Raw genomic sequence first — 15092 nt, 5'->3', positions numbered from 1 at the left:
GAAAAGGTAATGGGTAGGACAGAGACTCTGGGAAGACACTAAATGTGGGGAGTGATATGGCTGTGACAGCACCGGGAAGGGAAGGAGGAAAAGAATTCACTTCTGGCTTCAGCCATTCCCGTCTGGCCACACCCACACTAGATTGGCTAACTGCCTTTCCAAGATACTGAGACAATAAGTTACAGGTTTTATACACCTTGCAAACCTAGTCGAGTTGAAGGGGAAAATCCCTACGAAGCTGGTATCCTTAAAGACAACAGAAGGCTGTTTTGGTCCTGGGCTGGGGAGGAAAGGAGGGCAGCCCCGCGGATGAAGATTAACTTCTCCTCTCCTCTAAAGTGATACTAAAAGTTCTTTTTTAAAGGGTCTTGGAGGGTTCCCGCTCCATGAAAAAATTTGAGGCTCATCTTCTGGGAGAGGGGTGTGGGGAGGACGATTACAGGTCCTTGGGGCTCTCTGAGCTTCATTACCCCAACTAGATCTGCAAATAGTCTGCAAGGAAACAGCCAAGCTCACGGAGCGCCAAGGATCCCTCATTTCAGCCCGGAGCTACAAATACCTTTATCGATTACATTACGGCTGTGCCTGGTTATGACCCTCCCAGGTCACTTATCCAAGAAAGCAAAGCACACCCTGGTATTGTGGGGCTGTTGTTGTTTTTTCATGCATTTTTTTCAGAACAATAGCAACCTCCAGATTAATGACAAGCCTCCACAGTCCTGATAACCCAATGAAAAGATGCCTCTCCCCAGTGGCCTTTAAAGAGGGGGAAGTGGGACCCCCGGGTGCTTTAGGCTGGCGCAGGGTTGACAAGGGTTAACTAACCCTCACCTTCTCCTCCGATGTGACTGTCAAAAGCCTGGGAGGGAGGGAGGGAGATTCCCTAAATGACTTACACCCTACGAGGCAGCCGAGGACGAAAGCGCCGGGAGGGGAAGGGTCGTGATGAACGCAGAATCCAGATTTAATTGAGCGAGGTCCCCAGTGCCCTTCCCGTTACCTCGTGTCCATCAATGCGCATCTTCTCCGGAGCTGGGGAGGGGGATCCATTGATCGGAAGAGACGTTCCAATCTAATCATCTGGGAATCCCGTAGACTCTCCCAAGGAGCTGGGTTTGGGGTGGGGGAAGCGGGGCGGAGAGGTGGTCCCCGACCCCTTCCCGATCCGGATCCAGGGCGAGGAGTTAAACGTGCGGTGGGGGGNTGTGTGTGTGTGTGTGTGTGTGTGTAACCCCCGCTGCTCTCAAGGGAACGGGCTTCCATTGGCCACACCACAGAGCTTGCTGTGTGTGTAACCCCCGCTGCTCTCAAGGGAACGGGCTTCCATTGGCCACACTACAGAGGGGTGTGTGTGTGTGTGTAACCCCCGCTGCTCTCAAGGCAACGGGCTTCCATTGGCCCCGAGGGTCCGGACCCTTCACGTAAGCGGAGGGGCTTTGAGGCTGCTCCGCTGCGTTCGCTTAAGGACCCGCCGCTTCAAAGCAGGGAGAGCGCAGCGCGATCTTTGCCCGCGCCGGGCGCTCTTTCAGCCTTCGTTTACTCCTCCTGTTTTCGCAGGCGCCGGCCGGAGAACTTCAGGTGCCACCCTATTGTGCCCGGGGAGAAATCCTTACGCCACTCAAACGCCCCTCGCTCGGGTGGGTGGGTGGGTGGGAGAGCTCAATGCGCCGAAAGTAGTGCTTAGTCTGTCCTCCAGAATCAGGGGAGGTTTGTAAGGCCCCGTTTGCTTCTGCCCCAGGTTCTAAATAATTATTTAGATACGTTTCCGCTGCGATTACGTGTACATCTAAGCATGTAATGGTTAGCCCCCCCAGTGTGTGTGTGTGTGCGGGGGAGTGGGGAAGCTTTGTTTTTCCTTGAAGGTTCTTTAAATACAAGCCTTTCTTTCTTTCTTTCTTTCTTTCTTTCTTTCTTTCTTTCTTTCTTTCTTTCTTTCTCTTTCTTCTTTCTTTCTTTTTTCTTTTTCTTTCTTTCTCTTTCTCTTTCTTTCTTCTTTCTTTTCTTTCTTTTTTCCCCTTTTTAACTTTTCCTTTTTTTTCTTTTGCCTTTCTCTTCTTCCCTTTTTTCTTCCTTCCTTCCTTCCTTCCTTCCTTCCTTCCTTCCTTCCTTCCTTCCTTCCTTCCTTCCTTCCTCACATTTATTTCCCTTTTCATTTTTTTCTTCTTTCTCTTCCTTCTTTATTTTCACTTTTTTTTCTTTTCCCTTTCCCTTCCTCCTTTTTTTTCCTCCCGTATCCTATTCCCCTCTACCTTTCTTCTCTTGTGTCAGGAAGGAGAAAATATGGCCCCGTTGTCTTTCTGAGGCAAGCCAGCAGACTTCGTCGCCGAAATGAACCCAGTCCGAGGCCTCCGAATACTCCTGGAAGAGTAGGAGCTTCACAGAGCAACTTTCTATTCCTTTACGTTGTCACTCGGAATTCCTACCTAAGACTATAAGCCCCACTAAATTCAGCGGGGGAAGGACTGCAGCCTGCTACAGCTAGTTCCCTTGCCTGCTCCAGTTACAAGCAAGGCAGGCAATCCGAAGAACCGGTGGTAGACAACGATTTATTTTTAAACACTTTTGGCAAATTTCTTGTAACCCCGACTTACTAGCCGTACACGCCGCGAATATTCCTCCGCTCTTCTTCTCCGAACCGGGGACTGATTCGGCTAGCTGAGAAGGACCGAAAAACACTGCTCTTGATTCAGTTCGGGTTTTCGCCAGTTTTCTGAAGATGTTGCCTTTTTTAAAAAAAAAGGGAAGTAAATTCGGTGGACAACAACGGGCTCCAAACAGATACGTGTTAGGACCGGCGCCTATAAAAGATAGAGCAGGAAGTGAGGGGGTCCTTGGTGCTCTCTGAGCTTGCTTGTTTTCTTGCAGACGTTTCATTACCCTAACTATGTAACATCATCAGTGCTAGTAAGGCGGTTTGCTGTCATTTTATATTTTAGTAGCTTGCTCAGTATTGGTAAGAGCAGGAAGTTCAACCATACTTCCAATCCTAAACGCGTTTCAAATAACACACAGTGCAACCGTATCTAGATTTATTCAAAAGGAAGTCCTCCCCGATTCAATGGAGCTTATTTTCTAGTAAATTGGATAGGACTGCAGCCTCGGGTCTTTGGGAGATATTTTCCTGTAGGTTGTATCCATAAGAATCCTCTACTAAAAAAATAAATGTAATTGAACGTAGACTTCGAACCAATATTCACACACCGAAGAGTAATCATCCTTAAATGCAATGGGTTTTATAAAGTTTAGTGCAATTTACTTTCTTTTAAATGTATGTTAGAGTTACAGTCTAACAGCCGATCCTATCCAGATCGTCTCAGAAGTAAACAGATATTAGCTTGGCTAAATGAATTTCAGTGGCCCTTTCTTCCAAAATGCTCTATTTTCTTTTTTTATCTATACCTTAGATCTCACTATAAATCAGCTTTATAAGGCGTCGTGTAATCTGCGTTTTTTTAAAAAAAAGCAAACGGCGAAATTATATGTTTGCGTTTAAAACACGTCGATTATTTTAAAATACGTTTAGAGTGGAACCCAGGACGAAACAGGGAAATGAACGCCTGCAGCTTGCCGGAGTTCCGGATGTNTTCCTTCCTTCCTTCCTTCCTTCCTTCCTTCTTTCTTTCTTTCCTTCGTTCCTTCCTTCCTTCCTTCCTTCTTTCTTTCTTTCTTTCTTTCCTTCCTTCCTTCCTTCCTTCCTTCCTTCCTCCCTCTCTCCCTCTCTCCCTCTCTCCCTCCCTCCCTTCCCGCCCTGCCCTAGGATCTTCTGCCCGATCGGGGCCGTCCCAGAGTTGAGTTCCGGGAAGGTCTTGTAACTGGCTGCGGACCGGCGGGAGCTAAGATCCAGATTAGGTAAATATACATCCAGGCGCCCTCATCCTCCCTGCCTTCCTCTCCCCCCCCCACCCACCCTCCGGCCAATCTGTTCGGGAAATGGGCGCAGCGCATCTCTGGGGTTGAGTCTCCCTCCCCGATCCCGCGGTCAGGATGCTCTCATCTGGCTGCGCGGAGGACAGCGGCGCCACCGTGGAGCGGCCACCGAGGAGGCATCAAGGCATCCCCGTTCCCCCTTTCTCCGGGAGACCGGTTCCTCCTGCTCGGCTCTCGGATCCGCGCTCTCCCTTCTCATCCTTGAGATCAATGGGGGTTATTGCTCTCCAAAAATGGCTTGGGGGGTGGTGGTGAAGCGGGAAGGAATGACACCCCCCCCGAGGGAAACTTCCAGGGAAAGTAACGCGGAGTACGTTAGCCGTTTGCCAGCAAGGGAGAGAGAGAGAGAAAAGGCGCAACGAGTGAGCGCTGATCCATCTCTTTGGAAGGCGCCCGTTGCCAGAGGATCGTCCCTTGGGATAGCCTTGCGTGCTTCGGTCTCCCTGGGTGGTTTTTTCCCGGTTGGCAGATCTACAGTCGTTCGCAGCCAGGCCTCCGCCGGGTTTGCTCCCGAGATGCCGCCTGAGGCTCCGCTGTTGCCCCAGAAGGCGAGCGGGAAGACATTCCCAGGTTTCTTTCCAGCTGCTGGATGCCAGTCGGGAGAAGGCGGAAACGGTTCCTTCCCCCGGCCAAAGGGCTTGCCGATTCTCTAGCCAGGCAACCCACATTCTGCCCGGTGGTCTATGGGGGGGGGGTTCGGGATGGTGAAGCAGGAAGCCGGATCTTAAAAATCTGGAAGCGAGCTCTTTCGAAAGATCTGCGAGGCTCTTCCAAAACGGGCTGTTGTGCCAAAGCGGGGGGTTGTGTATTTGTTATTCGAGGGTCCGGATCTGCCAAGGGTTAAGGTGGCAATTGCTGGGATTTCGGCCCGCTTACTTAGACAGAGTCCTAGGTTTTAAGTCCACTTACAGATCTATTTTGATCCTGTTTTCTATTGAGAACTTTTCCGCAATAAGAGGGTCGGTTCTTGGTTTTAACTTCTCCAAGAAGGTTCGAGTTCTGGTATTTACAAGAATTTTCGGTCCGGTGATGGTGGTGGTGGTGATGGTGATGATGATGATGGTGATGATTGCTCTACAGTCCGCCTAGCAAAGGCTCGATTTTGCTAGGCCTGAACAAATCAGAGATGTCAGAATGTCAGATCTGCGGAGCTGAAAAGTTAGGCCTTCCGTTTAGTCGGTTGCATGATTAAACGGGTCAGTGCGTCTTCTGTGGGCTTCCGACTTGACTTTGGGTTAGTCCGGCAGGTAGTAGCTACTCCCGGCCCCTTTTAAGGGCCCAAATCCAAGCAGGTGCATTCTTGGCACGCTTTAAATTTTCACCCTTTTCATGGTCTTGGCGTCTCCCTTAGTATTCGGTTCGGTCTCCCTTTGCAAATAAGATTTAATGCGGGTGAGGACTCTCAAATCTTCCAGAATGTGCCTGTACCTTCGTGGAGGAATGAAAACTCGCGTGGGCACATTATGAAAAAGTTGGGTGGTGGTCCCGGGCCCACCCACCACCCACCACCCACCACCCACCCGCAAGTTGGCTCTCTGATTTTCCTTCCTTCGGTTTTGAACTGTTTTTCCCCTCCGATTGCTCCATCCGTTGCCGCCCTCTCAATCCGAAATGCTTGTGTGCTTGTGTGGCTTCCAATTGTTCAACTGTTTCTTACCAAGCTGCCGTTACCTCGAACCTCTCTGGGTGTCAAGAGTGATCAAAGCGACCGTCTAAATATGCAGAAGGGGGAACCTATCGATGGAAAAAGGCACGGTTTCTTTGACAAAATCTATCCCACCGCGTGTGTAAGATCAATAAAAACGAGCTGACCCTTGATTTTTAATTGTGCGTTAAATTCGATCCCACCTCGATTCCGACGCGAACGAACCGGATCCGGGCAATTCGAGTCGAAGCGTGCCAAGGCCTTGCGGAGCTTGAACCGGCCCAATTTTGCCGCCTTCCCTTGCTGCCTCTTCGCAAATCCCCCGGCTGTACTTGGGAAGCCAGGCCTTGTTGTCTGAATGCACCGCGCCCGCCCGTCGCCTTGCCGGGACGCGGGTTTTTGGAGAGCATCTCGGTTCGCCTTGGAGACTCAGGTCAGCGCCCTTTCCTTTCTGAGGAAATGGGAGAAGGTTTCGGGTAGTAGACGAAGGGGGTCGGGGGTGGGTGGGGTGCAGGCACTGAGGCCCTGTTCTCGGGGGGAAAGGCCCATTTGCCGGGAGATGCTGCGACTGATTCCGCGTGGCAGTCACACACGTAAGTGACTTTTTCGAGATCTGGCGGCGGCCGTTAGTGCGAGGTTCCCACATGGCCTCCGTCCTCGCCAGGTTTACTCCGAGGTAGATCTAAAGTGATCCGGAATTTGGGCTTCTTCTCCTCGGCTGACGTTTTCTCTGCTGCTGCAAAGCTGCTGGAAAATCGGCTTTCAATAAAAACTCCAGGGTTTTTTCAGCCAACGGGCGGACAGAGAAAAAAGAAGCACTCTCTCCCGCTTCTACCCTGCAGCAACTTTCCCTCAGGGCCTCAGGGGAACGAAAAAAGAAAAACAAACAAAGCCGCAAAGCCACGTTCGGGAGTGGGGGTGCCCGGAATATGGGGTACAATTTCTCCCCTATTCGTTTATTTGGAGAGGCCATTTTTCGCTCTTAGGCGGGCTTTGAGGGGGGGAGAGCCAGCAAAATCAGGTCGATCGGCGAGAACTTTTAGGAACTTAAACACAGTGTGTGTGTGTGTGTGTGTGTGTGTGTGTGTGTGTGTGTGTGTGTGTGTGACTTTTACAAGTGGCGCTGCCCGCTTAGTAACCCCCCCCCCCCCAGTTTCTAGATTCACGTTCCCCTCAACTTAAATAATTTCCACTTCGGCTGTTAATTTTTTACTGCAAATGGGTGTTCTTCAACTAGAGGAAAACATAATTCTTACTCACCTACTTTCTCCGTCTCTCCTCTCCCTTTCTCATGCGCACACGCGCACGCACACGCACACACACACAGAGGCGTATACACGTGAGCCTAGGGCAGGTTTCTAATAGCTCTTCCTCTCCCTTCTTGGCTTTCGCCTCCCGTCCCAATTGGTGACTCCCCAAAAGGAGGGCTATTTCCCGCGTGGAAAATACCTCCCTCGGGATGTTGGAGATGGATAGAAGGGAAAGAGCGCGCCCTGCCCCTCGTTGCGCAGCGCACTTATTCGGAAGCGACCTTCGGACGCATTTGGAGCATTGGGGGGGCCTGGCAATTTGCGCCGGGGAGGTGAGGGCGCTGTCGCGAGTGGACACGCCGAAGACCTGGGGGGACGGAGGGGGGAAAAGCCGGCTCTGCCCCTTCCCGGCTGAGCTCCGGAAAGGTGAGACGCGGAGCCGTTGGAGCCCTTCCAGCCGCTTCTCAAGGCGCGCAGTTGACTCGTCCACGCTCAACTAGAGCCGTCCCCGGCCGGCCACGCCAATTCCCTTTCCTGTTTGGTTTCCCAAAGGCAGGTAGGGGGCTCGGCTCGACTTCCTCCTTGGGCGGCCTCAAGCTCGGGGGACAAAAAACGTCGCTGCTTTGAACGCCCCCGGTGGAAAGGCAGGTAGCCGGGCGCAGAGGAGCTGGGGATCCCGCAGGGGATCCGCGCATGTTGCTTAAAAGGGACGGAGACCCAGCCCCGAGGAGCTTACATCTGCAGTTGAAGCTGGTCGGTGCCCAGAAGGGAAAACAGCCCGAGGAAAGGAAACGGCGGGTAGTAACTTAAACGAGGGGTGCTTGGTGCTCCCCTAGCTTGCTCGTTTTCTTGCAGACGTCTCATTACCCATACTAGGTAACATCATCAGTGCTAGTACTTGAAAACGAGCACGCTCAGTGAGTGTACCGACGACCCTTCGTTTCAACCCTGAGCTACAAACGTTCTCCTTTTATTAGTAACTTAAAAGGCCGCAGTTGTAATTATTCCATCTGACCAACCCGAATGAACGACCGGTCGGTCGCTGGCCGGGTCTGCTTCCGGAACTTGGCGCCAACAAAGTGGCGATCGAAATAGCGCTGGTAGGGACCGATTTACTTGCCCTGGAACTTAACCGTCGATCCCCCTGGTCCCGTTTGCTGGCAGGTAGGTACGGAGCCGGCCGCGATCCTATACTTTCCTAAGATTTGGGGTGTGTGCAGCATTCTCCTGCCCTCGTTTTAATTTTTGGAAAAAAAACCCACAAAGACTTGGCCGCGCTCTGGCGACCAATATATCGAAGTGGTTCGGGACAGCAAGAATAAATAAACGACCTCGCGCCGCGCCCACTCCCCCTGCCAACATGCTGGTCGTGTATGCCTTGAGGACCCATGGATAGACACGCGAAGACAGACATAGAAAAGAAGGAGGGGGGGCTTTCTGCTCTGCCCTGCGTTTCCCACCCCCCTCCGCTCTCTAAGCGTCGCTCCTCTTTTCAATGGACGGGTCAGTAAATGCATTCTGTTCAGGTGGGACCGATCGACGATTTGTTCGAGGTTCTTTGGGGGGGTCCAGGTTGGCAAGTGGCGAATGCCGACTTGGCTGTTCCCACTTCGAGTCCACTCCAGGGAACCCAGGCGCGTGGATCGTTGGAACCGTAGAGAGAGAGAGAAAACGGATCCTCCCGCGTTTCACAGGAGAAGCAAGGCGAAACCGGCTCCTGCAGAGGGGACCAGGAAGAGAAGTAGCCCCCCCTGGGCGAAGGGATTGTTAATTGGGAGGTGGGGAGCGCCATTCTGCTGAAGGGGTTCCCCTTCAACGCGTTTTACTCGCAGATCTAACACCTCGGAGATAGTTGAGGGAGGCAGCGATGTGGGGGTCAGATATGGAAGGGAGGGCAGGCCCAGAAGTGTTTGGTGGGCCTTTTCTTCGTTTCTCCCAAATTCCTGACATTCTGAAGACCCCCTCGGTATCCCCCTTTTATTTTCTGCCCCAGTGGTTTTTGCGGGCAGCTTAACTCCTCGGGTGTCTTCCCAGAGAAGGAGTAAAAACTGCTTTCGGGAATTCCTCCCTGGCTGACTAACTCAGCGCCGGAGTTGAGTGCACAGCTCCTCCCGAAGTCTTGGTGTGATTTGCAGAGTTTGGGCTTAGCATGCTGTATGAATCCCGTTCACGCACAGAGCAGTAAACCCCACTGGCCCAAAGCTGCAGAGCTGCGGGTCAGACTGCGTACATAATAATAATAATAATAATAATAATAATAATAATAATAATAATAATAATAATAATAATAATAATAATAATAATAATAATAATAATGGTAAAGTTGGAAGGGACCTCGGAGGTCATCTAGTCCAACCTCCTGCTCAGGCAGGAAACCCTATACCATTTCGGACAAATGGCTGTCCAGTCTCTTCTTAAAAACTTCAAAGTGTTGGAGCATTCACCGCTTCTGGAGGCAGGTTGTTCCACTGGTTAATTGTTCTAACTGTCAGGAAGTTTCTCCTTAGTTCTAGGTTGCTTCTCTCCTTACTTAGTTTCCACCCGTTGCTTAACTTAAGCAAGCCTGGACTTATTCTAACCGGGGTCTAACTGAGATCACAATGCTCCGGGGAGTTGGGGGTGACGCCCGCTACCTAGCGGTGGGCGTGAGAGGAACTCCTGTTCTTCATAGCTCCCAGCACCCTCTTTTGCTGGGAGTTGTAGTGCAGCGATATTTGAAGGGCCACAAATCTTCACTTCCCTAATTCTTGGGCTACGAGTTTCGCTAGCCTGCGTTTATTTTCTCCCAGAGCAGGTTTGCCTGTCCGTGGTTGACAGTACAAGGCGGGCACAAATTAGCCACTTCCATTGCAGCTCTGTCTGTTGTGCCAAACCAGCTCATGTGATGAGTTTATGATACAGGCTGTCCTTCCAGAAAATTGGGTTAATTGAGCAAACCTTTATGGGTCAGTTAACCACGGATATGTCATGTCATGGGAATGCAGTCAGCTTGCTAAGCCCCATTCCCTTAAAGCAAAACCAGAAGGAGGCGGATGATTTTGGGAGTCTGTTTTCCAGCCCAACAGGTGGAGGGGGCAGCTATTCTGCAAAACAAACAAAAAAAGGAGCCAGCTTCTAGCTCGCAGGAAGGGGCGTCTATGTGCCGGCCACATCCATTTCCTCCAAGCATTTTGCAAGCTTGTGGGCAATAATTGTGGAAGTGCTGCGTAGCAGAAAATGGGTCAGTGGGACAGAAATGCTTATGGAATTGCATCCCGAACCCTGGAAGGGGAGAAAAACTTGCTAAGTTAATTAGCTAAAGCTCCCTCTGAATGCTTTCTCTCCATCTTCCCAACCAAAAAGAAGCGTGTTTTTGAATTTAAAAGTGAAAGCTGCAGACTTGGGCAGGATTCAGAGCACCCATAAAATATAGATGTCTGTTTCTCCCCACTCCCCCCCCCCTAATTCTTAAGTTGTTCCAACAGGCTTTGTGCTTTCCTCAAAGTGTGGTGGAACTTAACCTGGGCAAAAAGCAATGCGGGAAGGGAGAAAGAAATAGCTCCATTTCCAGATGTTTGCAGCCCAGATGTTATAACACAGCTGCCGGCTAAACCAACCGCAACTCAGCCCTGACCTGGGCTAAGCCCCAAATGTAGGCAAGCCCTTTCTTGGCAATAGAAAGTGGGGAGGTATGTTTAAGCATGCCCAGGACAAAGATGTAAATAGGCTGTAACCTAACATTGATGTAGCTAGCTTTTTAAAGGTGGATTCCTTTTCCCATCCTATCATGTAATTCGTATAGAGAGTTCTGTTCTTCAGTATGGGAGATTTATACCTTTTTTGCAGAAAGATACCAACTGGGAAATATATTAAAGAAACATTCATTCCCACCTAACTATGTCTTCATGACAACGTTATCAAGTAAGTTAATCAAAGTATAGCTGTGTTGGCTGTGCTATGTTTCATCTGTTATGAAGTTAACCGTGGTTTATTCAATTACATCAATCTTTTGGGTTGATAGAGAACTGTCAATTAACCAGGATACTTCGGTGGATTTCCACCACATCTTAGACATGTGATCAAACCCAAAGTACGAGTGGTCTAAAATCACCCATCAAACTTAGTAGTGACATTACATTTTCATCTTGAATCTCCACCAATCCTGGTACTGTAAAAAGGTAATTTGTTTAGAAATAAATAAAGTGATTCAACTCCCTCAATCTTCTGTATCTCAATTTCTGGGAATGGGTGTTAAGATGTCATTGAAGGATAACTCCCAGTATGCCATCCAGGCTGAGGCTGATGGCAATTATCTTCAGGCAGTCTCCAAAAACCAGTTACCTTCCCCTGGACTGGGTTGTATAGAAAATACAATCAATTTAAGGTATAGGATTGCAATCTTAAAATTAGACAGTGAAGGAAAAGGGGGGTGGGATAATCCTGAGACAAAATCAGCCTTGACTACAGATAAATTATGGCTATAGAGTTATATAATCCAGTCTTCGTTCATGAGATATTGGTACAATGGTGAAGCTGTACTTTTAATACAATAATGCAAAGACATTTAGGTGCATAATTTCCAGCAAGAATCTAGGTTTTTACACCAAAGTAAATTTTGCAAAGTTCAAATGGGGCTAAACTAAGTCATGAATGTTTAATAGAACTTCTAATATTAAGAAGGTTTAGGAGAGGGGCCACAATCTCAGCCTTTCTTTTACTCCTATTTTCAATTTTGTTCGCTCTGTTACCCACTCTAGAGTTGCCTGCAGTCCGTATGTCCCCTGTTTATTCCTTTATTTACTTATTCAATCAATCAATCAATCAAGTTTATGTATTCCAGAGTAGCCTGCTCAGGATTGGGTTTTTTTTTTTTTGTTTGTTTTTAGCGTGTTTTAGTCTGTTTAATTTTATTTTTTAGAGAGGATTCTGCTTTATTGCCTTTGAGGGTAATGGGAAAAATAAGGGGCTGCAAACGCCCAGACTCTTTTCCTTAAAAAAAGGAGAGACAGATAAATATCTTGCTGATAAAGATCTGTTGACATGAAACAGAATTTGAAGGTGTAGGTGACACTGAAATAAAAGAAACAGCTGGCTCTGTGTCAGAAAAATGCGGGAATGGGGAACCGAGTGTTGATTGTCCCCCATGGCTTTGATGTCCTACAAGAGTCCCCTGGCGCTGCTTCTACCTCGGGGTATAACAGAGGAAAAGGGAAACCTACCGATCTGGACCCTAGCCAGCAAATCCGTAGCTACGGCCCCAACAAGCCGTTTCTGGTCCCTCTTCGCCTTTCTTTCAAACCAAACTGCTTTTTAGCCCCCAAAAGCTTTCTTGGCACGCCGGAACTTCGGCTTGAACATGGGTTGAAAGGCATTTCTGTGAATTTCTCGTTCTGCGCCTCTTCACCTTTTTTTTGAAAAGCAGAGTTCACTCTGAGCCCGCGGGATTAAAACGGCAACTCTTGAATTGGATCCGAAATCGCTTCTCCGTTTTCCAAAGGCGAGGGTGCTCCCTTAAGCACCTTGTCAGCTGGAAATAAATAGGGTTGCCAGGTGTCCACTATTTGAGTGGACAGTCCACTTTTTTCACATTATGTTCACTATTTTTTTTCACAAAATAGTGGACATTTTTTTTTATTCAAAAGCTTTATGATGAAATGGTACGTAATCTAAAGCTGTACAGTCTACTTTTTTTACTACTTAACTCCCCCCCCCCGCTTGTCCGCTATTTTTTGGAAGCAGACCTGGCAACCCTAGAAATAAAGTGGCCCTAACGTCGGATTAATCTTGATTGTCGGATTAATCTTGATTGTAGGGTATAGCGCGTTATGGAAGGGCATTTCCCCCCCAAAAAACGAAATTTCAACGGGAATTTGTTCCTTCATTAAATAAGAGCCGCGAACTGAATTCCTTTTTAAAAAGAGCCGGATTTATTATACACAAGTTTAGATAACCCCAATGACTTTTAAGGAAAGTGAATTGGGCGGGCAAATAACTATGCGGTATATGTTTTGGTTCCAGGACGATTTGAAGCGAAAGGGAGCATACCTTAATGTGTCTGGGTTTGTTTGTTTTTTGTTTTTTTTGGGGCTGAGATTTATTTTTCTCTGGAATAACGCTTTCAGGATTCGCCTAGCTAGCCTCATGCTTTCGGACGAAAACCGTCTGTTGCTGCGATTCCAGTTGCCACGTGAAATCTTTAAGTGCTCCACGCATAATTTCTTTGAACCCAACCAGTGTTTGTTCCCGAGCCAAATAAGCCCAGGAATAAACCTGCGGATTTCTAAATAATTGTTTATTACTGTATATTGCTAAATGCTTAAGGTCAGCCCACTCTTAAAAGCAGTGGCTCTTTTGACTCCCGGTTGCCCGTCTTTGGCTCCTGGGCTACTAGATCTGAGCTCCCCCAAAATCCGAAGAAACGCCAGATCCGATGCCGTTCTCCACCCGCCTCTCCCATCCCTGGCCAAATAAATTTAACAGAAGGAATCTTTCTCACCCAGATCCCAAACAAAGGATTTCCTAAAGCAGGGGTTCTCAACCTTGGCAACTTTAAGACTTGTGGACTTCAATTCCCAGAATTCCTCAGCCAGCAAAGCTGGCTGAGGAATTCTGGGAGTTGAAGTCCACAAGTCTTAAAGTTGCCAAGGTTGAGACCCCCTATCCTAAAGGCTCTCTGAGAAGTGAAAAGAAAGAGATTACCCACGACTTGACCGGCTCTCAAACAGTTAACAGAGGCGAGGGGTGGAAGGGGAGGGGAGGAATCTGGCTTAGCAATGCGTGTGTGCATGTGCTTTAATTGAAGACTACACTGAATTTATCCAATTAGGAAAAGCAGATCTTGGCGAAATGTCACATTCGCTTATTCTGGGTCAACGCGATGGAATGCTAGGATTCACTTTTTCTTTTTTCTTTTTCTTTTTTTTTTTTTGAGGCTGATCTAGTAAAGGGAGGTGAAAAAGTGGCCCTCCGTAGCCTTTACTAGGGCAACGGTTTCCTTGGGCCAGCCTGTGCCACAGAGTCCCCCCTACGCTGTCCATCCCGGATGACTCCCAAGTCATCCCCCCGTAAGCTTGCCTTCTTCCCGTTCTCCTTTTGAAACTTTGCCTGGGTATCTTGGCTGCCTATGTGATGCCTTGAGCAGGTTGGGAAAACGGAGACACTAAAAAAAGAAAAAGAAAAAAAAGGGGGGGGTTACCCCAAGAAAACCTCCCCGTCGTTTAGTGTTTTATCTCCAGGCAACAGACAGCCGCCTACTCTCCCTCAGCACCTAAACAGGCAGAAGCTACGTTTATATCTTCTTACCTAAAGCGAGTTTATGGCTCACCATATTAGCGCAAGAAGCGAACTCAGGACCCGCTGCCCAAATTCCTAAGGTCGGAATCTCCCTTTGCTGCGACTCTCCTGGTTCCAAAAGGGCCATCTTGGACCTTGGCAGGCGGTCATCTGTACAGGCAGGGGATCCAGCTTCTCTGACTTGTGTGCCGAGCAAAGTTTTAAGTGATTCCGGTATATGAAAGGGTGGCACGGGTAGAAAACATGACAGGCCCCAACATAGCTCAGTCTGAGATCTGTGGATCTGTTTTGTTTCGGTTTTTATAAGGGATTCCCCATCTCTGCTATTTCTTTTTGAAATGGGACTTTGGCTGGTTTCACAGTCTGAACGGGTCTGGGCTTAACTGGTTAAAGCGACTCCTGCCCTTTCTTTGCCCCCAGGGGTTATTTGAGAAAGGGGGGTTGGGGGAACCATGTTCAACCTTGTGCTGGCATTTCACTCTGCCAGTTTAGAAAGAGTGCAGAGAAGAGCAACAAACATGATCAGGGGACTGGAGGCTAAAGCATATAAGGAACGGCTGCTGGAATTGGGTATGTCTAGTTTAATGAAGAGAAGGACGAGGGGGGACATGATAGCAGTGTTCCAATATCTCAGGGGCTGCCACAAAGAAGAGGGAGTCAAGCTATTCTCCAAGGCGCCTGAAGGCAGGACAAGAAGCAACGGATGGAAACTAACCAAGGAGAGAAGCAACCTAGAACTAAGGAGAAACTTCCTGACAGTTAGAACAATTAACCAGTGGAACAACCTTTCTCCAGAAGTGGTGAATGCTCCAACACTGGAAGTTTTTAAGAAGAGACTGGACAGCCATTTGTCCGAAATGGTATAGGGTTTCCTGCCTGAGCAGGGGGTTGGACTCGATGACCTTCAAGGTCCCTTCCAACTTTATTATTATTATTATTATTATTATTATTATTATTATTATTATTATTATTATTATTATTATTATTATTATTATTAT

General features: G+C 48.5%; 1 protein-coding gene across 1 annotated transcript in view; it reads left to right on the top strand.

Annotated features, from left to right (window-relative positions):
- Nucleotides 1-3757: 3757 nt before the first annotated feature.
- Nucleotides 3758-15092, top strand: part of OSR1 (odd-skipped related transcription factor 1) — a 19942-nt gene continuing 8607 nt past the window's right edge. The window contains exon 1 of the mRNA XM_015814230.1: nucleotides 3758-3849. The gene's annotated coding sequence lies outside the window, so the exon portion shown is untranslated. The remainder of the gene's footprint in view (nucleotides 3850-15092) is intronic.

The sequence above is a fragment of the Protobothrops mucrosquamatus genome, unplaced genomic scaffold (genome assembly GCF_001527695.2).
Source record: "Protobothrops mucrosquamatus isolate PMUCROS unplaced genomic scaffold, P.Mucros_1.0 scaffold230, whole genome shotgun sequence".
Classification (NCBI taxonomy): Eukaryota; Metazoa; Chordata; class Lepidosauria; order Squamata; family Viperidae; genus Protobothrops; species Protobothrops mucrosquamatus.
Note: the sequence above shows the minus strand (reverse complement) of the source record. Positions and strands in the feature narration are given on the sequence as shown.